Source organism: Halichoerus grypus, chromosome 8, assembly GCF_964656455.1.
Source record: "Halichoerus grypus chromosome 8, mHalGry1.hap1.1, whole genome shotgun sequence".
Taxonomy (NCBI): domain Eukaryota; kingdom Metazoa; phylum Chordata; class Mammalia; order Carnivora; family Phocidae; genus Halichoerus; species Halichoerus grypus.
The window spans coordinates 8,848,764-8,874,213 of NC_135719.1; the positions used below are offsets into that span (position 1 = coordinate 8,848,764).

At 38.2% G+C, this 25,450-nt stretch overlaps 1 protein-coding gene across 1 annotated transcript in view; it reads right to left on the minus strand.

Moving 5' to 3' along the window:
* AGBL1 (AGBL carboxypeptidase 1) overlaps positions 1-25,450 on the minus strand; it is a 706,519-nt gene that overhangs the window by 342,271 nt on the left and 338,798 nt on the right. The window lies entirely within an intron of this gene.

Sequence of the window (25,450 nt, forward strand, 5' to 3'; positions counted from 1 at the left end):
GCGCCTTCGTGACTCAGCTGGTTAAGCATCGGGCTCTTGATTTCAGCTCAGGTCATGATCTCCGCTCAGGGAGGAGTCTGCTTGACTCTCTCTCTCTCTCTCCCCCTCTCCCCCTCTCTCTCCCCTTCTCCCTCTGCCCTTCCTCCCGGTTACTGAGCACATGAGCGCACAGTCTAAATAAATCAAATAAATAAATAATAAAATCTTTAAAAAAATTTTTTTTATAAAATAAAATCACACCAGATTAAGGGGTGGGCCAGCTTGACAAATAGAGTGAGTCCCACAACAGCACTTGTCTAAATCAAGAATAGATAACCAGTTAATTCACATTTCTACACAGCATTTGATCCCATATACAACTGATTCCATAAAAATAGGTATCACTCCCACTGAAACAGTTAATACTAAGGTTGAGGTTTCTAAAGCTATGTCTTGATAACAACTATCCGGGAAGAATTTGCCAAACACATGCAAGTCAACAGTAAAACCTTAGGCCCTGCCAACAGTTCTGAGACCAGCCAGCCAATAACCACTTGAATTCACCTATTACGACTGGCTGGCTTTTGGACCACATCACATTACTTAACAGATGTGAGTAAGAAGGATTTCTTTAATTTCTGAGATTTTAAATCCATTAATAATCCTTGCCAAAAGCTGTCAGAATGGGAAATTATAAAAGAAAAAATTTTAAAAATCAAGAACTGATGATTATCCCCCTCATGTTAAAAAAGAAAAAAAAAAAAATTCTTTGAAAAAAAAATTTTAACCCTCATTTCCTGACAAAGACAATCAAGAAAATGAGGATTGATGGATACTGCCTACTTGACAAGTTAGGATAAGGTATAAAGTTATATTCAAAAGACAAAAGTATTGTATAAAAATGTATTCATTAATTCATCAAATATTTATTGTCACAACATCTACTATGTGTCAGATACTACTCTTCTCCAGAGGAATACAGCAGTTAATAAGCCCTGCTCAGAATGCACAGTCTGGGGGTTATCACTGAGGGGCAGCCCAAGGCAGACATTGGCTACATCTTGTTCTGTTAATTTCTTAGCACCAACTCAGCACAGTGACCAGCATGTGGTAGGTAACTACTCATCATTATCTAAGGAATAAATGAAACCCAACTCACCATTTTATTGCTGTCAGAATCTTTCTTCTCTGGGCAGCCAATATCTAAATTAAAACTGTGACTTTTTTTTTTTTTTACTGTCAATTCAACAGATTTAATTATGGGATATTGATTTTTCCTATCATCTCTGTCTTGGCAGGGGCCTCTGTACTGCTGCTGTCTGCTTTGGATTAAAAGTCACGGTTCTTTCCTTGTTCGGGAGAAACCTTTGATGAAAAAATTCCATGTAAAGCTCAAAACCATTAACACTGAGAAAAATAATTTTTTTTTTTATAAAATTGCTGTGGGAGTTCCATTCTCTTTTCCTAAATGCAAGAGTTGAAGAAGTTTATAGCTGAGACCTCCCAAAGAAGCTCAGAAATTAGGGTTCTTTAGTGGACCAGGAGATTAAATAATACCCCATGTTTCTCTTCCTGAATGGAAAGAATTCAGAGCTCTTTACTTCTCTTCTTCTATGCCTCAGAGACTTACTTCATATTAAGGTCATTTTTCCTTATGGACCAGAAAGCAGACCATGCATTTACATCTCTCCGATTGAGTTCATCAAGCCCAAAGGTATCTCCAGGGAGTAACAACTCCTCCCTTCCCTGCTAACTAGGAGAGGTAGCAAGAAAGGTGACTCTCTGTTTTCTCCAGAGGATATCAGTGTGTTTAACTCTGGTGTATAATAAAATCCAGATGAGTCTCTTGAGGCAAGGAAAACAGATGTAAAAAAATAATTTCTGCTGATTGGTCTTTATGGGTTCCTGGACCTAATTCTGGCCTGGAGGGGTGGGAGTATTTCCCCCAGACAAAACACCAACCAATTCTCAGAAGACCAGCAAGGTATCTGAGAATTCACCTCAATTCTGACACTACCTAGAGATAGCATCAGGTTTCACAGGTTAAGGGTTCAGCCCTACAAGACTGCTCCCACCCCCACTTCTGACCTACCACCTACAGACTGGAGGTTCCAATGTCCTCCTCCTTAGGCTTGATTAATTTGCTACAGGGGCTCACAGAACTCAGGGAAACATTTGTGCTTACCAGTTTATTAAGGATATGATAAAGGATACAAATCAATGCCCAAATGAAGAGATGCAGAGGCTAAGGTATGGAGAAAGGGCATGGAGCTTCCATGTTCTCTCCAAGGCATCGCCCCACCCTCTCCAGTCTCCACTGGCTCACCAACCTGGAGGCTCTGCTAACCCTTTTGGGTCTCTATGGAGGCTTCACTGCAGAGTCATAATTGACTAAGTCATTGGCCATTGGCTGATTCAACCTTCAGCCCCTCTCCCCTCAGCTGAGGTCAGGGGATAAGACTCAAAGTTCCAACCCTCTAATCACATGATTGGTTCTCCTGGCAACCAGTCCCTTTAACAGAGTGGGGTCCAAAAGTCACCTTGATTAACATAACAAGATACAGTTGTACAGCCTATATCACAGGAAATTCTCAGGGCTGTAGGAGCCAGGAACTCTGGACAAAAACCAAATACATACGAGAAACGTATTTTGGTCAACTGTATGACCAAATATGTATTTCTTATAAATCATGATTTCTTATAAATCAGTGGGTTTCAGTAGCTAGGAAACATTAACCTTATGCCCTAAAAGCAATAGGATCACCAATGCCATCCTGGGTTTAAAAAAAAAAAATGGAGAGAATTATCTGGGAACTCTGGAGTTCCTTTTCCTTGAAGTCCTGGCAAGAGAAAGTGGAGACAGGAATGGTAACACTTACAGTGCTGAAGAGAAAGTCAGAAAACAAATTTTATTTTAGTCTTGGCTTTGACACTTGTTACCATGCGATCTTAGGCAAGTTTCTTAATTTTGCTTGGCTCAGGCATGTTAAGGGGAAAAAAAAAAAGATTAGGACACATGATTCCTATCCAAGGTGATTTTCTCCTTTAAAAATCCATAATTCTACAAAAGACTTGCAAAAGAAAAGAGTAAGAAAGAGGGGGAGATACAAGGGGGGAGGAGGAGAGGGAGGTGGGTTATACAATTTTATTTTTTAAAACGCAGATTCATAAGAAGAAAAATTGTCCAAGATTTATCACCTCATACCTGAATTGCAGCCATGGCCTCCCCATTGGCTTCCTCCTCTCCCATCTCTCATAATGTTTCTCTCCCAATTTGACATAATTCCAAAATGATATCCAAAGTCTTTCAATGGCTTCCCATTACCTAAAAAGAGGATGTGTAAACCACTCTGGCTGGCATTCAAGATCTACAAACTGGTCGCAGCTCACTAATCCAACTTAAACTCTTATTACTGCCCAACAAAAAACCCAGGGTGACAGGCAAGCCAGATTTCCTCATTGTTCCCACAACAGTTTGTGCTCGCCGACCCATTTAACCCTCTCAACTGCTCATGGAACCATGTCTGAAATCTGATTATTTTCTTCTCTTTCTTTTTCTTACTCTACCCTCTTTCAGAGACCTTCCCAAGCCCTGCCCCTTCCATGAGACTTTGACTACTTCAATCAATAGCACTTGCTCCAACCTCTGAAATCCCTTAGGAAAACAAAATGGTGAAAAGCTTATGGGTCTAGTCCCCAAAATCAGACTGTGCATTCAAGTCTTGTTCTTACCACTTGCCATATAAATTTGGCCAAATAACTTACTTCACTAAATGTAAGACTCCTCAATATCCGATAAGAAATAATCTTGCCTCTCAATCTCTACACGAGGGTAATATTAGTATCTAACTCACAGGATTTTCTTTTTTTTCCTTAGAATTAAGTGATGTAACACATGGAAGACACTTAGCAAAATGGTTGGTACATAATTTGTGATCAATAAATGTTTGGTTTTTTAAAAGCAATTCTTCATAGCATTCATGTTTGCATCACCATCAAATACTGTCCTGAGCTTTCACTTAAGTAAACTACATATTTAGATTATAAATCATCGGAAGAAAAACTAATTTGTATGTTTACTGAATCTCCTGCAATCCTTAACATCATGCCCTACATTTAATGACTCTCTATAACCACTTGTTATATAAAAGCTTAGAGACAAATTAGACCATCAATATAGAACTTTTTTCCTTTTTTGAGACTTTCAGTAAAGCATACAAGGAAAATTAAAATAAGAGAGGGTAAAAACGCTGTATTTATCACTTCATCCTCAAAACAGCTTCCATTTCACACCTGAAGAGACTAGCACAGCAGGTGTATGTAACTATCCTTCATTACATATTACCAGCAAGAGTTTGATCCCTGGTCTTTCACCAAATTGAACATAGGTGGCCTGGAAGAAGTCTGGAAATTTCTTTACCCAAAATGCAATCTTCTAATATCTTCTTTTTCCTCATTTGTTGTCTTCATTCTCTGTTGACATACTCCATACCATTTTCTTTTTTTTTTTTAAGATTTATTTATTTGCCAGCAAGAGAGACAGAGAGAGAGCCTGAGAGAGAGAGAGAGAGAGCAAGAGCACAAGCAGGAGGGAGCAGCAGGCAGAGGGAGAAGCAGGCTCCCCACTGAGCAAGGAGCCCAATGCGGGGCTCGATCTCATGACACTGGGATCATGACCTGAGCTGAAGGCAGACGCTTAACCAACTGAGCCACCCAGGTATCCCTCTGTACCATTTTCTTGCAGGAAAGGTTTTGTGTTGGTTTCAATCTTATCCCACTTCCTCTGCAACCCATTTGCATTCTTCAATTTGCATTCTTCAGCTGAACCTCTCTCTTTCTCTCTCTCTCTCTCTCTCTCTCTCTCTCTGTCACACACACACACACACACACACAATTCCAGGATGTTAAAAAAAAAAAGCAAAGGAACTACCTACTAGGTTTCATAAACAAAGAGGGAGTACTGACTACCTTCTCTCTATTCTAATAACCGGCTCCCCCATTCCTTTGGTTGCTCTGACCAAAACCAAATATCTTCTAGTCACCTCCCATCTTCAATGCCTCCTTATTTCATACCCCTAATCCCATTCACCAGCCAACCTTACATGCTCTACCTTCAAAATATATACAGAAACCAAGTACAGCTCACCACCTTCACTAGCACCACCCTGCCCAAGCCACAATCACCTCTTACCTACACCAGTGCAAATGCCTAACCATTTCTGTTTTTGACCATGCCAATCCCCTTCCTCTTCACCTATTCTGCATTCAACAGCCTGAGACCCTTGTGATTTCTCTGCTCAAAACCCTCCAGTGGCTTCCAAACTCATTCTGAATGGCACTCGCTCCAGAAGGCCTACTCTCATCTTTCACTATGTTTTCCCTTCCTGGGGCTCAGGAGCTCACATCTCTCAACCCACACTCGTTACTTTGTGCTCCAGGAACACTTCACCCTCAGGGCATTTGCATTTACTGTTCCATCTACCTGATAGTCTCTTTTCCCAAATATCCATGGCTTTTTCTCTCAGATTTGTGCATAAATGTTATCTTATCAGAGATCACCTTTCTCCCCCCATCCCACCCAACCCTGTTATTCTCTGCTGTCTCATTTACATAATTTTCTTCATTGCATTTAACACTCTCTGCCATACTAGTATATAGCCACCTCTAGTTGAGTTTATGTTCTGTCTTCCCACTAGAGGATAGGTTCAGTGATGACATGGAACTTATCAGTTTTTGCTCAACTACTGTGTCCTCAGCACCCAGAAAAACTGCTGGTACATGGCAGGCACTTAAATCGATAGTGAATGAATAAAAGAATGAGTAAATGAATGAATGAATGAAAAAACGAATGAATTCTCCTATCTCTAGTTCCTACAAAGCATATTTGTATGGCCTGAGCATATTTAACTTTCAGAATGGGTATGAGAGTATGGATGTAGTATGAATGGCTCCTCCCTGAAATGGTCAGATCCCTATCTTTTTACTGATGAAGAAGTAAGTTCAATCTTTTTCAATGGCCTAGTTCCCTCAGAAATGCTGGATACTTTAGCTTATTTCCACTAATACCCAGAATAAAATCAGACAGATTTATCATTAGTAGCCTGGTTCCATTATTTTATTCAGGGAGTCATCTCAGCAATATGAGAAATCAAAACATCCTTCTAGCTAGGTCTTATGGGCCAGAAAAAAAAATTATCTTTGGTCTCCTGTGTATTTTAAACTAAAATATACACTTCAATCTAAACATATTTAATATAACTTTTACATCTCTCTATCAAAGAGAATAATTGTCAAAGTTATATTTCACAGGAAAATTCTCCTCTATAAGATAATACCTGCTTTCCTCCCTTGCTCCTCCTCTGAAGTAAGAAAATCTCAAAAAAAATTAGGAAATAAAATGCACACATTCATTTATTCAATGCCAATCCTTTTATCCTAAAACCAGAAGCAATCCTTTAGATACTATTGCCCTCTCCCTTCCAGGATACAGACTGGGTAATCACAATTATCAGGAAGGTGTTGTTTTCTCCTTTCACTCTGTCATCTGTTCTAAATTTACATTTCACTGGTCTCTGACAAGGATAGTGCAGCAGATGGCAAGTGAAATCTAATTAGTGATGTCTTACAAGTTGTGTCAAGACTCTTCAATAAGGTTGTTTTGTTGAGAAGCCAGTGCATGAGTGTTAGCTCTGTCCCCTGATTATAAGTAGAAGGAATCAGAAGTACTGGTCTTTATTTTACCTACTTCAGAGCTTCCCAAGTGGAAAGAGCCTTTTTCCCGGGAGCATCTGTCAAAAACAATCAGAGGCAATTGTTGAACATCATAGATACCTGAGGCGGTGGAAAGCAGTTGGGCAAACAATGGACTAACCACAAAGATTGAAACTAAAAGCTGGGGAAAGAAATGTTCGTAGGGGGATGTGAAAAGCTCTCACCTATTCCTGGGAATATAAATGCATAGGATTATGTGCATTGCTCAAGAAAGGCCTGAGAAGGCCCTGGGCTCTCACCTGTGACTGAACTTGAAGCTCTGCACAAGCAGGAAGTAAAGACTAAGGCAGAATTGTAAACTGTTGAAGGCATGCCCCCAATAGGCCCGCATGCTCCCCAGTATCAGTTCCAAGCAACTAAGAAAATCTCTATCTCATAATTAAATTGATCATGAAGCTAACCAAGCCAAAGTTCAGTGGCCACACGTGACAAACAATATAGAATTTATAGAATTAGTTCAACAAAGTTACCAAAGAAACAGCAAATTCTGGTAGAGGGGAAGGACCTAATTTATAGAACTGTAACACTATGCAATTTCAAAAGTCTACTTTTCAGCCAAAAAATTATAGACGTGCAAAAAAAAAAATATGACCCATACATAGGAAGTAAAGCAGTAAATAGAAACTCCCTGTGAAAGTTCAGATACTGGACTTACTGACAAAGATTTAAATCTGCTATTGTAAATATGTTCAAAGAACTAAAGAAAACGAGGTCTGAAAAACTAAAGGAAATTATGAAAACCATGTCTCCATGAATAGATATTATCAATAAAGAGATAAAAAATTACATAAAAGAACCAAGTAGAAATTCTGGAGTTGAAAAGTACAATAACTGAAATGACAAATTCACTAGAGGTGCTCAACAGAAGACCTGAGCAGACAAAAGAAATAGCCAATGAACATGAAGATAATTCAATGGGATTATCCAGTCTGAAGAACAGAAAGAAAAAAAAAAATTCATGAACAGTCTCATACCATTAGGACACCACTAAGTATACCAACGTGTACTTAATGGGAGTCACAGAAAGAGATGAAAGAGAAAGACAAAGAAACAGAAAGAATAGTTGAATAAGTAATGACCAAAAACTTCCTATATTTGATGGAATGTGTTAATCTACACGTCTAAGAAAGTCATCACACTCCAGGACAGACAACTCAGAGTGTACAATTAGACACGTCATAATCAAAATGTTAAAAGACAAAAAAAAAAAAAAAAAAAAAAGAAAGAAAGAAAGAAAGAAAACATCAATAGAGGGATGCCTGGGTGGCTCAGTCGGTTAAGCGTCTGCCCTCAGCTCAGGTCATGATCCCAGAGTCCTGGGATGGAGCCCTGTGTCCGGCTCCCTGCTCAGCGGGGAGCCTGCTTCTCCCTCTCCCTCTGCCTGCCGCTCCCCCTGTTTATGCTCTATCTCTCTCTGTCAAATAAATAAATAAAATCTTTAAAAAAAAAAAAGAAAGAAAACATCAATAGAGAAGTGACTAATACTATACAGGAGATCCAAAATGAGATTAAAAACTGATTTCTCATTAGAAACATTGGAGGCCTAATGATGTACTATATGTTGGCTAATTGAACATAATAATAAAAAATTAAAAAAAAAGAAAAAAGAAAAAAGAAAGAAAGAAACATTGGCAGCCAGAAGGTCATAAAATAACGTATTCAAATTATTGAAAGAATAAGACTGCCAACCGAGAATCATGTCTAGCAAAACAATCCTTTAAAAAATGATGGAGAAATTAAGAAGATTTCAGATAAACAAAAATGGGGAATTCATTGCTAACTGCTCTGTCTTACAAAAAATTCTAAAGGAACACTTTCTTGTTGAAATGAAAGCAGATTAGACAATAATGAGAATACACATGAGAAAAATAAAAGCACTGACAAAGGTAACCATATAGGCAAATATAAAAGACAGTATAAACATATTTTTATTATAACTTTTTCTCCATCTGATTTAAAAATCAACTACATAAGGCGTAGTTATAACTTGTGTTGATGTGCATACAATGTATAAAGGTGTAATTTGCATGATAGCACAGAGGAAGAAAGAAGAAATGAAGCTATATAAGAACACATTTTTGTATACTATTACATTAATCTGATCTAGATGGTTATAAATAAACATATTAATTGTAATCCCCAAGGAAAATTCTTAGAAAAGAATTATATATAGGCAGATTAATTTAAGTGACATACTAGATACTATTTATTTAATGCAAAAGGTGGCAGTAATGGAAGAATGGAAGAATAACACAAAAAAGGGACATAAAATATAGGCAACAAATAACAAATGACAACTATAAATCTTCACTCATCAATAGTTACATTAAATGTAAATTAATTAAACCATTCAATCTGAAGTTAGAGATGAACAGAATGGATTTTTAAAAAATAAGTGTTGCAGCTATAAGCTGTCAATAAGAAACATATTTTGTATTCAAAGACACAATGGATTAAAAGTAAAAGGATGGAAAAAAAAATTTACCAAACAAACAGCAATTATAAGCTTGAGTGGCTATACTAGTATCTGACAGAACAGTCCAAAACAGTTTTGCAAGAGGCAAAAAAGGTTATTATAAAACAGTAAAGAATCAGTTCATTAAGAAGATATAACAACTGTCAAAATATGTACCAGTAATAGCCAGAATATATGAAGTCAAAACTGACAGAAACAAAGTGAGAAATAGACATTTCAACCATAATAGTTAGAAACTTCAATTCCTCACTTTCGGTAATTAAAGGACAACTATACAGAGATAAACAAGAAAAGATAAGACTTGCATAGCACTATAAACCAATTAGACTAACACAACTATTAAACACTTAGTCCAACAACAGCAAAATGTACATTCTTCTCTAGTGCACATGGAGTATACTCCAAGATGGATCACATGATAAGCCATAAAGTAACCATATCTTAACAATGGCTAGAACCTCAAGGTCCTGGAAACTTTGCTTTCAGATTCCTTAGAGACTTATGTTATCCCTAACCCCCACTAACTGAAAGTATATAATCAGTCACTCCTTACAATCCCAGTGTAGCTCTTTCTGCCCAATCCTGTCCCCATGCTATATAGTAAAAGCACCTTTTTGCACAGGGAAAAAAAAAAGTCTCAATAAATGTAAAAGATTTAAAATCACACACGGTAATCTCTGTGACCCAAAGCAAATGAAATTAGAAATCAGTAACAAAGAGAAACTTGAGAAATTCACAAATATGTGGAAAATAATCAATGCACCACTAAATAATCAATGGGTCAAAGCAGAAATCACAAGGGAAATTAGAAAATTCTCTGAGAGCAATGCAAAGAAAACACAATGTAGGGGCACCTGGGTGGCTCAGTTGGTTAAGTGACTGCCTTCGGCTCAGGTCATGATCCTGGAGTCCCGGGATCGAGTCCCGCATCGGGCTCCCTGCTCGGCAGGGAGTCTGCTTCTCCCTCTGACCCTCCCCCCTCTCATGTGCTCTTTCTCTCTCTCTCTCTCTCTCACTCTCTCAAATAAATGAATAAATAAAATCTTTAAAAAAAAAAACACAATGTATCACAAGTATGGGACAAAGCAGAAGCAGTGCTTAGAGGAAATATATAGTTACAAGTGCCTATATTAAAAAAGAGGAAAGACCTCAAATCAACAACCTAACTTCCACCTTAAGAAACTAGGGGAAAAAAAGAGGAAATTAAACCCAAAGCAAGTAGAAGAGAGGAGAAAATAAAAATCTAAACAGAAATCAATGAAATAAAGAATAGAAAAACAATAGAGAACTCAATGAAGTAAAAATTGGTTCTTGGAAAATTTATAAACTTTCAGCTAAACTGATAACATAAGAGAAAAGACACAGATGATCAAAATAAGGGATGAAAGAGAGAATATTCTTATTATAGAAGCTAAAAGGTTTAAAAGAAAATACCATGAACAATTATACACCAACAAATTAGAAAACCTAAAGGAAGTCAGGACACCTGGGTGGCTCAGTCAGTTAAGCGTCCAACTCATGATTTCAGCTCAGGTCACGATCTCAGGGTTGTAAGATCAAGTCCTGTGTGGCACTCTACACTCAGCACAAAGGCACCTTAAGATTCCCTCTGCCCCTCCCCCTGCTCACTCGTGTGTGCTCTCTCTCTCGCTGTGTCTCAAATAAATAAAATCTTTTAAAAAAAGAAGATCTAAAGGAAGTGGATGTATGAAAAAGACACAAACTACTACATCAGATTCACAGAGAAACAGAGAATCTGAACATAACTATAATAAATAAAGAAACTGAATTAATAGTCAAAAATGTTTCCAAAAAAAAAAAAAGTTTCCACAAAAGAAAGCCCAGGACCATATGACTTCATTGGTAAATGCTACTCAACTTTTAAAGAATTAAAATCAGTTTTTCACCAATTCTTTCAAAATATAAAAGGAGAAAAAGCACTTTCCAACTCATTCTGTAAGTCTGGTATTACACTGATACCAAAACCAAAGATATCACAGAAAAGAAAACTAAAGATCAATATCCTCTAGAAATGTAGATCTTAATGTCCTCCACAAAATAACTGTCAAACCAAATTCAACAATGTATGAAAATGATTATACATGTTGTTCACAAGCAAGTGGGATTTGTTCTAGAATTGGAAAGTTTGTTCAACGTGAAAATCAATGCATGTTGAAAATCAATCAATGTAATACATCATATTAATAGAATAAAGGACAAAAAAAAACATTATCATCTCAGTACATGCAGGAAACCATTTTACAAAATCCAATACCCTTTTGTGATAGAAAACATGAAGAAATAAACTAAGAATAGAAGAGAAATTCTTCAACCTAACAAAGGATATCTATGAAAAACCCACAGTTGTCATTATACTTAATGGTGAAAGGTTGAAAGCTTTCCCCTAAGACCTGGAATGAACCAAGAATGTCTGCTCTCACCTACATGTCCTTAACACTGTACTGGGTATGCTAGTCAGAAAAATTGGGCAAGAAAATGAAATAAAAAGCATCCAGAGTGGAAAGCAAGAAGTAATCTATCCTTATTGGCAGGTGACATAATGTTGTATATAGAAAATTCTCAAGAATCTACAAAAGAAATTAGAGCTAATAAACATATTCAGAAAGAATGCAGAATACAAGAAGGGGGCGGAGCAAGATGGCGGAGGAGTAGGAGACCTGGATTTCGTCTCCTCTCAGGAATTCAGCTGGATAGGGATCAAACCATTCTGAACACCTACAAACTCAACAGGAGATCAAAGAAAAGAATAGCCACAACTCTCTGAACAGAAAAGCGACCACTTTCTGGAAGGTAGGACGTGCAGAGAAGTGAATCCGAGGTGATATTCGGGAGGATAGACGGCGGGGGAGGGGCCTCCGTCGGCCGCTTCTGGCAAGTGATAGAGCCGCGGAGCACAAAATCGGAACTTTTAGAAGTCTGCTCCGCTGAGGGACGTCACTCTGGTGGCGAAGTGGGGGGTGGAACCCTCGCGGGACAGTGTGGTCTCAGGACCCTCGGGGTCACAGAAAGACCGGGGGTGCCTGAGTGCGGCAGAGCTCCCAGGTATCGGAGCGGGGAAGCCGGCTGCAGAGACGGAGCCCAGGCGCGGGCTCTCAGCTCGGGGTTGCCATAAACCGTGATCCGCGGCACAGTCGGGCCACTGCTCCTCCAGCAGGGACCCAACAAGCGGCAGATCCGGGGAGACTCACCTTCTTCCCCCAGGAGGAGAGGTGCGGGAGCGCACCGCGGGGATCTGCTGGGTTTGGAGACTCCACCCGGGGTCGGGTGCCAGATAGAAAGGCGCAGTCACAGGCCGGGTGAGCACGGAGCGCGGCCGGAGACCGGGGAGACGGGAGTGACTGACGGCTTTTCTCTGGGGGCGCACTGAGGAGCGGGACCCCGAGTTCTCGGCTCCGCCGGGGCGGAGACTGGGAGGCCGCCATTTTCACTCTCCGCCTCCAAAGCTGTACGGAAAGCTTGCAGGGAACAAAAGCTCCAGAGAGCAAACCAGAGCAGATGACTTAGCCCGGACCGGCAAGGGAGGGGCAATTCCGCCTCCGGCAAAGCCATTTGGAAACCACGGCAACAGGCCCCTCCCCCAGAAGATCAGCAAGAACAGCCAGCCAAGACCAAGTTTACTGATCAATGAGAACGGCAGAACTCCAGCGCTAGGGGAATACTGCACATAGAATTCATGGCTTTTTTACCATGATTCTTTAGTCTTTCAAAGTTAATTAATTTTTTTAACTGTCTTTTTTTCTTTTTTCTTTTTCTTTTTTTTTTTTTTTGAATTTTTCTTTTTCCCTTTTTCAACCAACATCTTATCAATCCCTTTTTTTAAAAAAAAACATTTTTATTTTTCATTTTTAAAGTCATATTCTATCCCTTCATAGTAGTTACCCGTATTTTTGGCATATATATATAAGTTGTTCTCTCTTTAAAATCTTGAGATAGTTTCTTCTAACAGATCAAAATATACTCTAAATCTCTAGTGTATGGTTTTTTTCTACTCCCCTGCCTGATCACATTCTCTCCCTTTTTTCTTTCTTTCTTTTTTTTTTTATCCTCTTCTTTCTTTTTTCAAACAACTTATCAAATCCTTTTTTAAAATTTTTTATAATTTCCATCTTTACAGTCATATTCCATCCCTTCATCATATCAACCCTTATTTTTGTACATATATAAGTTTTTCTTTCTTTAAAATTTTGGGAGGGACTTTCTTTTAACAGACCAAAATACACCCAAAATCTAGTGTGTGGCACTGATCTATAAACCAGCCTGATCATATTTGATCACATTCTGTTTTTGTTTTGTTTTGTTTTGTTCTGCTTTTGTTTGTTTTTCTCTTTTTCTTTTTCTTTTTTCTTTTTTTCTTTCTTTTTCTTTTTTCTCTCTTTCCCTTTCTTTTCCCACTGCTTCAGGTCTTTTCTGATTTGTTTAGAGTATATTTTCTGGGGACGTTGTTACCCTGCTAGCATTTTGTTCTCTCATTAATCTATTCTCCTCTGCACAAAATGACAAGACGGAAAAAATCACCTCAACAAAAAGAACAAGAGGTAGTACAGACTGCCAGGGACCTACTCAATACGGACATTAGTACGATGTCAGATCTAGAGTTCAGAATCATCACTTTAAAGATACTAGCTGGGCTTGAAAGAAGCATGGAAGTTATTAGAGAAACCCTTTCTGGAGAAGTAAAAGAACTAAAATCTAACCAAGTAGAAATCAAAAAGGCTATTAATGAGGTGCAATCAAATATGGGGGCGCTAACTGCTAGGATAAATGAGGCAGAAGAAAGAATCAGTGAGATAGAAGACCAAATGATGGAAAATAAAGAAGCTGAGAAAAAGAGAGATAAACAACTACTGGATCACGAGGGCAGAATTCGAGAGATAAGCGATACCATAAGACGAAACAACATTAGAGTAATTGGGATCCCAGAAGAAGAAGAAAGAGAGAGAGGGGCAGAAGGTATAATGGAGCAAATTATAGCAGAGAACTTCCCTAATTTGGGGAAGGAAACAGGCATCAAAATCCAGGAATCACAGAGAACCCCTCTCAAAATCAATAAAAATAGGTCAACACCCTGACATCTAATAGTAAAACTTACGAGTCTCAGAGACAAAGAGAAAATCCTGAAAGCAGCTCGGGAGAAGAGATATGTAACCTACAATGGTAGAAACATTAGATTGGCAACAGACTTATCCACAGAGACCTGGCAGGCCAGAAAGGACTGGCAGGACATATTCAGAGCACTAAATGAGAAAAATATGCAGCCAAGAATACTATATCCAGCTAGGCTGTCATTGAAAATTGAAGGAGAGATAAAAAGCTTCCAGGACAAACAAAAACTAAAGGAAATTGCAAACACGAAACCAGCCCTACAAAAATCTTGAAAGGGGTCCTCTAAGCAAAGAGAGAGCCTAAAAGCAACATAGACCAGAAAGGAACACAAACAATATACAGTAACAGTCACTTTACAGGCAATACAATGGCACAAAATTCCTATCTTTCAATAGTTACCCTGAATGTAAATGGGCTAAATGCCCCAATCAAAAGACACAGGCTATCAGATTGGATTAAAAAACAAGACCCATCGATATGCTGTCTGCAAGAGACTCATTTTAGACCCAAAGACACCCCCAGATTTAAAGTGAGGGGGTGGAAAACCATTTACCATGCTAATGGACACCAAAAGAAAGCTGGGGTGGCAATCCTTATATCAGACAAATTAGATTTTAAAGCAAAGACTGTAATAAGAGATGAGGAAGGACACTATATCATACTTAAAGGGTCTATCCAACAAGAAGATCTAACAATTGTAAATATCTATGCCCCTAACATGGGAGCAGCCAATTATATAAGGCAATTAATAACAAAAGCAAAGAAACACATTGACAACAATACAATAATAGTGGGGGACTTTAACACCGCCCTCACTGAAATGGACAGATCGTCCAAGCAAAAGATCAACAAGGAAATAAAGACTTTAAATGACACACTGGACCAAATGGACTTCACAGACATATTCAGAACATTCCATCCCAAAGCAACGGAATACACATTCTTCTCTAGTGCCCATGGAACATTCTCCAGAATAGATCACATCCTAGGTCATAAATCAGGTCTCAACCGGTACCAGAAGATTGGGATCATCGCCTGCCTATTTTCAGACCACAATGCTTTGAAACTAGAACTCAATCACAAGAGGAAAGTCGGAAAGAACTCAAATACATGGAGGCTAAAGAGCATCCTACTGAAGAATGAATGGGTCAACCAGGAAATTAAAGAAGAATTAAAAAAATTCATGGAAACCAATGAAAATGAAAACACAACTATTCAAAATCTTTGGGATACAGCAAAGGCAGTCCTAAGAGGAAAGTATATAGCAATACAAGCCTTTCTCAAGAAACAAGAAAGGTCTCAAGTACACCACCTAACCCTACACCTAAAGGAGCTGGAGAAAGAACAGCAAATAAAGCCTAAACCCAGCAGGAGAAGAGAAATAATAAAGATCAGAGCAGAAATCAATGAAATAGAAACCAAAAGAACAGTAGAACAGATCAACGAAACTAGGAGCTGGTTCTTTGAAAGAATTAACAAGATTGATAAGCCCCTGGCCAGACTTATCAAAAAGAAAAGAGAAATGACCCAAATCAACAAAATCATGAATGAAAGAGGAGAAATCACAACCAACACCAAAGAAATACAAACAATTATAAGAACATATTATGAGCAACTCTATGCCAGCAAACTAGATAACCTGGAAGTAATGGATGCATTCCTAGAGATGTATCAACTACCAAAACTGAACCAGGAAGAAATAGAAAACCTGAACAGACCTATAACCACTAAGGAAATAGAAGCAGTCATCAAAAATCTCCCAAAACACAAAAGCCCAGGGCCAGATGGCTTCCCAGGGGAATTCTACCAAACATTTCAAGAAGAATTAATACCTATCCTTCTGAAACTGTTCCAAAAAATAGAAATGGAAGGAAAACTTCCAAACTCATTTTATGAGGCCAGCATTACCTTGATCCCAAAACCAGACAAAGACCCCATCAAAAAGGAGAATTACAGACCAATATCCCTGATGAACATGGATGCAAAAATTCTCACCAAAATACTAGCCAATAGGATCCAACAGTACATTAAAAGGATCATTCACCACGACCAAGTGGGATTTATCCCTGGGCTGCAAGGTTGGTTCAACATCCGCAAATCAATCAACGTGATACAATACATTAACAAAAGAAAGAACAAGAATCATATGATCCTCTCAATAGATGCAGAAAAAGCATTTGACAAAGTACAGCATCCTTTCTTGATCAAAACTCTTCAGAGTATAGGGATAGAGGGTACGTACCTCAATATCATAAAAGCCATCTATGAAAAACCTACAGCGAATATCATTCTCAATGGGGAAAAACTGAGAGCTTTCCCCCTAAGGTCAGGAATGCGGCAGGGATGTCCACTATCACCACTGCTATTCAACATAGTATTGGAAGTCCTAGCCACAGCAATCAGACAACAAAAAGAAATCAAAGGCATCCAAATTGGCAAAGAAGAAGTCAAACTCTCACTCTTTGCAGATGATATGATACTTTATGTGGAAAATCCCAAAGACTCCACCCCAAAACTGCTAGAACTCAGACAGGAATTCAGTCAAGTGGCAGGATATAAAATCAATGCACAGAAGTCAGTGGCATTCCTATACACCAACAACAAGTCAGAAGAAAGAGAAATTAAGGAGTCGATCCGATTTACAATTGCACCCAAAACCATAAGATACCTAGGAATAAATCTAACCAAAGAGGCAAAGGATCTGTACTCAGAAAACTATAAAATACTCATGAAAGAAATTGAGGAAGACACAAAGAAATGGAAAAACGTTCCATGCTCATGGATTGGAAGAACAAATATTGTGAAGATGTCAATCCTACCTAGAGCAATCTACACATTCAATGCAATCCCCATCAAAATACCATCCACTTTCTTCAAAGAAATGGAACAAATAATCCTAAAATTTGTATGGAACCAGAAAAGACCCCGCATAGCCAGAGGAATGTTGAAAAAGAAAAGCAAAGCTGGCGGCATCACAATTCCGGACTTCCAGCTCTATTACAAAGCTGTCATCATCAAGACAGTATGGTACTGGCACAAAAACAGACACATAGATCAATGGAACAGAATAGAGAGCCCAGAAATGGACCCTCAACTATACGGTCAACTCATCTTTGACAAAGCAGGAAAGAATGTCCAATGGAAAAAAGACAGTCTCTTCAACAAATGGTGTTGGGAAAATTGGACAGCCACATGCAGAAGAATGAAACTGGACCATTTCCTTACACCACACACAAAAATAGACTCCAAATGGTTGAAAGACCTCAATGTGAGACAGGAGTCCATCAAAATCCTAAAGGAGAACACAGGCAGCAACCTCTTCGACCTCAGCTGCAGCAACTTCTTCCTAGAAACATCGCCAAAGGCAAGGGAAGCAAGGGCAAAAATGAACTATTGGGACTTCATCAAGATAAAAAGCTTTTGCAAAGCAAAGGAAACAGTCCACAAAACCAAAAGACAACTGACAGAATGGGAGAAGATATTTGCAAATGACATATCAGATAAAGGGCTAGTATCCAAAATCTATAAAGAACTCATCAAACTCAACACCAAAAGAACAAAGAATCCAATCAAGAAATGGGCAGAAGACATGAACAGACATTTTTCCAAAGAAGACATCCAAATGGCCAACAGACACATGAAAAAGTGTTCAATATCGCTCGGCATCAGGGAAATCCAAATCAGAACCTCAATGAGATACCACCTCACACCAGTCAGAATGGCTAAAATGAACAAGTCAGGAAATGACAGATGTTGGCGGGGATGCGGAGAAAGGGGAACCCTCCTACACTGTTGGTGGGAATGCAAGCTGGTGCAGCCACTCTGGAAAACAGTATGGAGGTTCCTCAAAAAGTTGAAAATAGAGCTACCATATGATCCAGCAATTGCACTCCTGGGTATTTACCCCAAAGATACAAAAGTAGGGACCCGAAAGGCTACGTGCACCCCGATGTTTATAGCAGCAATGTCCACAATAGCCAAACTATGGAAAGAGCCAAGATGTCCATCAACAGATGAATGGATAAAGAAGAGGTGGTATATATATACAATGGAATATTATGCAGCCATCAAAAAGAATGAGATCTTGCCATTTGCAACGACGTGGATGGAACTGGAGGGTATTATGCTGAGCGAAATAAGTCAATCAGAGAAAGACATGTATCATATGACCTCACTGATATGAGGAATTCTTAATCTCAGGAAACAAACTGAGGGTTGCTGGAGTGGGGGGTGGGGTGGGAGGGATGGGGTGACTGGGTGATGGACACTGGGGAGGGTATGTGCTCTGGTAAGCGCTGTGAATTGTGCAAGACTGTTGAATCTCAGATCTGTACCTCTGAAACAAATAATGCAATATATGTTAAGAAAAAAAAAAAAGAAGAAGATAGCAGGAGGGGAAGAATGAAGGGGGGGAAATCGGAGGGGGAGACGAACCATGAGAGACAATGGACTCTGAAAAACAAACTGAGGGTTCTAGAGGGGAGAGGGTTGGGAGGATGGGTTAGCCTGGTGATGGGTATTGAGGAGGGCACGTTCTGCATGGAGCACTGGGTGTTATGCACAAACAATGAATCATGGAACACTATATCTAAAACTAATGATGTAATGTATGGGGATTAACATAACAATAAAAAAATTAAAAAAACAAACAAACAAAAAAAAATGCAGAATACAAGATCAAAATGCAAACATCAACTATATTTCTGTATATTAGCAATAAACCTGTAAATAACACTTAAAAATAATTCAATTTATAATAGCATCAAAAAGAATAAAATACTTCAGAATCAATTAACCTAGGAAATGTAAGACTTGTACACTAAAAACTACAAAAATTATTGAAATTAAAGGACACCTAAATAAATGGAAATATCCCCTGTTCATAAATTTGAAAACTTAATATTGTTAAAATGGCAATTCTTCCCAGGTTGACCCAAAAATTCAACACAATCTCTATCAAAATTTCACCTTTTTTTTCCAAAACTCAATGACCTGAACTTAAAATTCTTATGGCAATACATGGGACACGGATAGACAAGCAATCTTGAAAAAGAAGAACAAAGTTGAAGAACTCATATTTCCAAATTTTAAAATCAACTACAAAGATAATTATTAAGATAGTATGGAAATGGCATAAGGATAGACATATAGCTCAATGGAAACAGAACTGACTGTTCAGAAATAACCATCACATTTTTGGTCAGTTGATTTACTGCAAAGGTGCCAAGACAATTCAAGGAGGAAAGAACAGTCTTTTTAATAAATGGTGCTAGGAAAACTTAATATCCACATGTAAAAGCATGAATTTGGATCCTCACCTCAAATCATACACAAAAATTAAGTCAGAATGGATCATAGGGCTAAATATTAAGAGTAAAATTATAAAATTCCTAGAAAGAAGCACAGGATCACATCTTTGTGACCTTGGATTAAGCAATGGTTTCATAGATATGGCACCAAGAACAAAAGTGACAAAAGAAAAAAAGCAGATAATTGGATTTCATCAAAATTAAAAACTCTTGGGCATCAAAGGATACCATCAAGAAAGTAAAAGACAGGGACGCCTGGGTGGCTCAGTCGGTTAAGCGGCTGCCTTCGGCCCGGGTCACGATCCCAGGGTCCTGGGATCAAGTCCCACATCGGGCTCCTTGCTCAGCAGGGAGCCTGCTTCTCTCTCTCTCTCCCTCTGCTTGTGCTCTGTCAAATAAATAAAATCTTTAAAAAAAAAAAAAAAAGTAAAAGACATTCCACAGAATGGGAGAATATATTTACAAATCATATATCTGATAAGACAACCCAATTAAAAACTGGGCAAATTATTTGAATAGACATTTCTCCAAAAAAAGACATACAAATCACCAATAAGCACATGAAAAGATATTCAACATCATTAGGTAAATGCAAATCAAAACCACAATAAGATACCATTTCACACCCACTAGAATGGCTAAAATAAAACAGAGTATGTTAGAGAATGTGGATAAATTGAAACTCTTATACATTCTAGTGGAATACAAAACGGTTCAGCTATTTTGGAGTAGTTTCACCGTTCCTTAAAATGTCAAGGATAGAGTACCCATATGACCCAGTAGCCACTCGTAGAGACCCAAGAGAACTGAAAAACGTATGTTCACATAAAATCTTATACATGGATGTTCATAGCAGCATTACACAGCAACCAAAAAAGTAGAAACAAGCCAAATGTCTATCAACTGATGAAGAGATAAACAAATGTGGTATGTCCATTCAATTGAATATTATTAAATCATTATTAAGTCAAACATGCAACTTGGATGAACTTTGAAAACCCTATGCTAAGTGAAAGAAGCCAGATATAAAGAACAACATATGATATGACACTATTTTTATGAAATGTCCAGAATAGGCAAATTCATAGAGACAGAATACATTAGTGATTTCCAGGGACTGTGAGGATGAGAGAATTGGGAATGACTACTAATGGGTATACCATTTCCACTGGGGTAATGAAAATGTACTGAAATAAGAGATTGTTGATGGTTTTACCACTTTGTGAATATATATTTTTAAAAGATTTTATTTATTTGAGAGAGAGAGAGCAGGAGCAGGGGGAGGGACAGAGGGAGAAGGAGAAGCAGACTCCCCACTGAGCCCAGAGCCTGACAAGGGCTCAATCCCAGGACCCCAAGATCATGACCTGAGCCGACGTCAGATGTTCAATGGACTGAGGCACCCCCACTTTGTGAATATATTAAAAACCACTTAATTACACACTTGAAATGGCTGAATTTCATGGTATGTGAATTATACCCCAATTTTGTAAATGCAATTACCAAAATTGTGAAAAATAGCATTACATATTGCACAGACTCCATCAACTAGCCCCCTAATTACTGAGGTTTTACTCTATCAGCATATGTCTACCTATTTACACACTGAAACGTGGAATAACCTGTCTTCAGATTTCTTTTTTTTTTTATAGCTCAAGTTCCCTATTTATTAATCATCTAGCTGGAGATGAAATGTAGAAGAGCCTTATGAATAATGTTAGAAAATCTGAAGCTACACAGCTTGCTTTCCAAAATTTTTCACATATACCAAATCACAGCAATGATACATTAAAATACATCTAACATACTAAATATACTTACGTTAGGAACTACATTAATTTTGAATATCTTGATTCTACTTGTTTATTAAGGGTCTTGCTTAAATTACATCAGGTGTTTTGACTTGTCCTCAACTTTTTTTTTTTTTAAGATTTTATATATTTATTTGAGAGAGAGAGAGAGAGAAACAGAGACAGAGCATGAGCAGGGGGGAGGAGGCAGAAGGAGAAGCACACTCCTTGAGCCCTGTGCCAAGCGCAGACGCTTAACTGACTGAGCCACCCAGCGCCCCTGTCCTCACCTTTCTTGCCCACCATGTGAATCTCCAACTTTCATTTTGAGGTCAAGCATAAGGTGTTGGTAAGTTCTCTGCAAGGTAATGATCATCAGCAAGCCTTGAGAGAGACAAAGCCTCCCTCCACAAACCTACAGGCATGAAAGGCATTTCCATCAGCTGTCACCATAAAGCTCTGAAGTCCTACCTATATGATGGATGTTTATCTGTCTTTTTTTCAGGAGAAGAAAACAGTAGTACCAGTTGCCCATTTTGTCTGACAAGTCAGCAATGGCCACAGACACTGAGGTTACTCGGCTTTCTCACAGCTAACATAAAAATAGCTCAGAGAGGAGACTGACAAACTCTTTAGATAACCAAGGGAGTCACACCTGAAAAGCTGCTAGGTATTAGCAGACGATATCCCTGATGCTATGATACGATGTTAATTAATTTGATCTTTCTGAAGAGGAAGGAGTATTCCCCTATTCCCCACCATTTACATAACAATTGAATGTTTTATATTCAATTGCAGATTTGAAACTTGGGTCTCCTGGCTGCTAACCAGGTCACTACTTTCACTGAACACCTTGTGGACAGTTTAAGATGGCAGAATGATTTATTTACCACTTTAGCTTCCTTTAAAGCATTTAAAAATGCACAGCTTCATACTAGCTAAATTGAAGCTCAAAACCTCATTCCATGGGGCACCTGGAGCATGCAACTCTTGATCTTGGGGTCATGAGTTCTAGCCCCTCATTGGGCACAAAGTTTACTTTACACAGACACACACACACACACACTCTTTTTTTTTTTTTTTTAAGATTTTATATATGTATTTGACAGAGAGAAAGATAGCGAGAGGAGGAACACAAGCAGGGGGAGTGGGAGAGGGAGAAGCAGGCTTCCTGCCGAGCAGGGAGCCCGATGCAGGGCTCGATCCCAGGACCCCGGGATCATGACCTGAGACGAAGGCAGACGCTTAATGACTGAGCCACCCAGGCGCCCACACACACTTCATTCTATAAACCTAGTTGAGAGAACTAAACTGTAAATACCAATTAGTGGAGGTCAGAGGTTGCATTCTTTGTTTATTCCACAATAAATAAACTTATTCAATGTGCATTCCTTCTTTTTAGTCTGAATTAGCATCCTCTTAAAGCTCTTACCAGGCTGTCTTGCTCTGGATCTTTCCCTTGATTTTGCAAACATTCCCTTGTGTAATCACAGCTTCATGGTTCCATTTCACTTTGTTCAAAGTGTCTAGGCACAGACCCTCACCTTTGCCAAACCCATAATACCATTCCTCTCTCCTGGAACCACAGCCCAGCCACAATCCCCAGGCCTCCTGTTTCTTTAGGGATAGAATAGACAATATTCAGAATTAACAATAGCAACTCTTTATACTCTAGGCAGAAATGGTCATTAATCCTCTTGCTGACCTTTGTTGGATGTCAGCTATTGTGTAGGCAAGAATATCTGGGATACTTAAAATTGTGTCTAGCCGTTTGTACTAAATAGGAACTTTATTTTGTATATATAAAAAAATAAAGAGAGGTCTCTTTACCCTTGGCTTCTCATAGTTTTACAGAAAATCACATTAAAGAAGGAAATACTCTTTTATTTTCCCAAATTGATGATAATTATCCCCACCAGTACCTTGTATTCTTCGAAAGAATACACAAAAACAAAACAAAGTACACCTTGTAACTCTCTGATATTGCAGGGATATACGAGGATTAAAAAAACATATGACTACAGAAACATCTTAAGACAATAAAAGAACTATAAAAACATAAAGGAATATTGTTAATTTAGCATTACTTGAGGTTTTAATCTCCTCATAATGCCAGTTGCCAAACCCAATGATCAATCAAATCGTGTGGCAAATCTGGGAGAAAAATCTGGGAACACAGGGAACATCTGGTTGAAATTTCTTGCCAATGGGTGAGAAACACTCTTGTCATAGCTGAAAGTTTTTGTGCTAATTCGATTCTAAATTATTCCATTTTATTGAAGAAGCATTTATGAAGTGTCCTCTGCACCAAGCACTGTGATCACGACCAAAGATACTCAAGTGCAAAAGTGCCTTGAACATAATCCCAACTAGTTAACAGTCTAGTTATTGAGGCCTGCCAACCAAAAACTGTAAATATGTGAAGGAGATATAACAGGGATATGGAAGCAATTAATTCTGAATCGGGGGTCAATTATAAAGAGGGAAGCATAACAGCCATTTATAATTATAAGTTAATGTGCTATGTCTCCCTGGGATATTTCTAATTATGAAATGAAGGACTCTATCTTCTGTTAATAGAATTTCCAATGTCTGTAAAATCTTAATGGAAAGGATTTTTATTTAAACACTGAAGATTGAATATATGCACTCATCCATTATATCTCCAGGACCCCCCTCCAAAATTACTGTAAAGGATTTTAATAATATTCATAAATCTCCAAACACACAGAAAATAGAAGACATGACAACAGACAAGAAATATCTAAATATTGAGAGACTGAAAGCAGATGGTCTAGTGCTATGTGAATTAGCAGATCAGAGATCCCTCAAATTTACACATCAAAAGAAAGGAAGCCAATTTACAAGAGAAAGAGATCATAAAATGGATGCAAATGGTGTCTCTGACTATGAGACATACAGACAATTTCCAAATACAGTATTGGTTGAAAGTCTGTATGAAAAGAAATCAGACCCTCAGATCCCATCCCCCATGTTATACAACTAAGCAACCTTTCTTTCCCTTCCATGTCAGAAGACTGAAGATTTATTCTCAAGGGGCAGAACCATACAGAACCCACAGGTGGGGTCATCAAGCACAGATGGGAGAAGGGGGAGATGCCATACTGAAAATAGGAGGACACCCTATAGTGAAAATTGAAAGAAATGTTCTTAAAAACTATCAAATAGAAAAGACAAATTTCTTTCAAATAAATGTCAATTATATTGTGTGGGTTTAACATTATTAATGATAAATACCTGAAGACAATGGAGAAAAAAAATTTCAAGTATTGACTGTCCAGTTTGACAATTCCTAATTGTCAAATTGGAATTTTATGTCAGCATGAAAAGTCATTCAAGTGAAATGAAATAAAGATATTTTTAGACATGAAATGAAGTTTAGAGTTTCCTTCTCATAAATCAGTACTGAAAAAACTACTACAGGATGTACTTTAGGAAGAAGCAAAAACAGCCCACAGAGAGGAAGTGAGATGCAACTGGGTAAATTTATGTAACTGCAGAAATATAAAATAATTGACTTTCTTTGCTTCAATTAAGTGAAATTAAAGTTAAAAACAACATTAAAGAAGGTGAGAAACAGTGTTTAATGACTAGTTAGGTTTGTTCAAGTCCTCATCCCATATGGAAAAGTATAGAGATACCATATAACTTTAGCTAATTTACAGAACTTAATTAACTTTATTTTTTTTTCAATTCTCATGTATTTTTGGCTCTTGGGGCAATGTCATCATTTCAATATGGAAAAAAAAAAAGCTAGTTCAACACAAAATAGAAATTTGAAGGGTAGGATTGGACAAAACCAAGGGTGGGGAGAGGAAGGGAATAGCAAAAGGAAGAGATAAGATACTGCCAAAAGACGAAGGGTCTCCTTGTCCCCTCTCTGGAGGAATAACTCCAATATTCAGGTGGCAGTACACACCTTTCCATATATACACAGCAGGGCTGGGTTTTTGTTAAGAAAAGGGGAGGGATGGGACTTT